A 2,304-nucleotide genomic window follows, 5' to 3' on the forward strand; every position below is an offset into this window, starting at 1 on the left:
GAGAAGAGAAGAGAAGAGAAGAGAAGAGAAGAGAAGAGAAGAGAAGAGAAGAGAAGAGAAGAGAAGAGAAGAGAAGAGAAGAGAAGAGAAGAGAAGAGAAGAGAAGAGAAGAGAAGAGAAGAGAAGAGAAGAGAAGAGAAGAGAAGAGAAGAGAAGAGAAGAGAAGAGAAGAGAAGAGAAGAGAAGAGAAGAGAAGAGAAGAGAAGAGAAGAGAAGAACACAATGGTTTGGTCAGGACACATTTCCTGACTGTACTCATACACATTCTTCTCCCCTCTGAAAAAGTGTTCCACTAGAGCCCACACCCAATCTTTCACTTTTTTCAGCTCCATAGTCTTCCCACCCATAGCTATGCCTCTTGCAGTCAAAGCCAGAGACTTCTAACTGCAAAACACATCATGTTTTTGATTAGCTGAATTAATTAACAAATATAAATACCAGACATAAGGCTGGTAAATCTGTTTACCTGTGTTTATTAATTTAGACAGCAGGCAACCTACATTCTACTTCTTGTGAGTTAATATTTTGCATTCAACTAATATTGCATTGTTGTATATTGGACTCTCTTTAGTACTGGGTATGTATGGGCCAGGCTGCATAAATAGATTTGTTACTTTTACACACTTAGACACATATATTTTACAAGAGCAGAAGGCCAGCTTAGGCATTGTAGACTCTTTGTGCCATGAACTTTGCAAGCTCACTCTGAAGCTGCAGGACAATTACCTCAGGGTATATCTCAAGCACATGGTGTGCTTTGTTTGAGGAAAGGTTTTCTTTCTTGCACCAGGAGGGTCTGAGGAGCAGAGCTCCTATGTGTTTCTTCAATGTGTTAGTCGATTGTGGTACCCTGGCAGCAAGTTTTCCTCAAAATAAAGAGGGGACAAATACATTGTACTGACCATTGTGTTATCGTTGAGCAGAACTAGAAATGGGAGAGAGGAAGCAGAGAATGAAAGTAGCCACCCACACAGTATTACTGTGTGGAAATCACACACATTTAGTCTCACACGCTCTCTTTGAGAAATATTGCTGATTGCTTTAACATCGTGACTCAAGAAGCCTGACGTTCTCTTGATTCCAGAGGATAATCTGTGTTTCCCCTTCTCACTGAAATAAAAGAACAGGAATGAGGAAGAGAAAATTTGCAAGACTGCACAGAGAACTATTTGGGCTTGAATACAAACTAGCAGCACATCTATGCTAGGGCAGGCAGGAGAGAGTAGTGCTCCACCTACTCTCTCATAAACCTGCTGAGTCATATTGGTTTGAAGCTGGCATTTCCTCAGGCTTCTGGGAAGGAAGGAAGGAAGGAAGGAAGGAAGGAAGGAAGGAAGGAAGGAAGGAAGGAAGGAAGGAAGGAAGGAAGGAAGGAAGGAAGGAAGGAAGGAAGGAAGGAAGGAAGGAAGGAAGGAAGGAAGGAAGGAAGGAAGGAAGGAAGGAAGGAAGGAAGGAAGGAAGGAAGGAAGGAAGGAAGGAAGGAAGGAAGGAAACTCTGAGACTCCGTATGAGAAAGTTTTAGATATATACATCTTAATTGCCACAAGTATCTTCAAGGACCAGCTCTGGAGACAGAGACTTCACCGTTTCACTGCCTCCTAACTCTGCACCAGGACAGAAACATCAGCAGTCTATAACCCTAACTGTGGCTCTGAACAAAAGGACCCAGAGAGCTGTTCTGGGCTGTACAACTCAAATGAGGATTTATTGTATCTCTGCTTAATAGCATCGAAATAGCATATTCTTTGCATGCCTAGTGTCTCCTACCAATCATTTCAAAGGACTCCACAGAGTGCTGCTTAACAGCATAACTGATCAGAAGATGAACAAATTCTAAACAGAACGGCTCAGAATGTTCTGATTTTTAGTATTTCAATAACACTTTTTAACTTGATGTTTCTATTTTCAGTTACAGATGTGGGTGATAAAAAGACAGGCCTTCACACAGTTTTCAGAACCAAAGTTCAGCCTGCTCCAGTTTTAACTGTTCCTCTTAGATAAATGGAAAATACTTTGCTATTATAGCATTTTTCCAAACCAATAGTATATTTTGTTCAATAGCATTACAAGTTATTCAACAATTACAAGATATTCAGTGCAGAGCTGGGAAAAACTGTCTTATTTTTCTAGTAAACACTACTGCTATTTTCCAACTTGGTATGATTGCCAGAGAGAGCTTAGGCAAAATAAATATATATAGTGCAAAACAAGCTATAGAGACAGCAGGGGATAATTTTCAGACACCACTGGAATCTTATTAAAATATTTAAAGTGGGAAGGCCCAAATTATGAGCCAAATCCAAC

The sequence above is a fragment of the Aythya ferina genome (assembly GCF_964211825.1).
Source record: "Aythya ferina genome assembly, chromosome: 2".
NCBI classification, from domain to species: domain Eukaryota; kingdom Metazoa; phylum Chordata; class Aves; order Anseriformes; family Anatidae; genus Aythya; species Aythya ferina.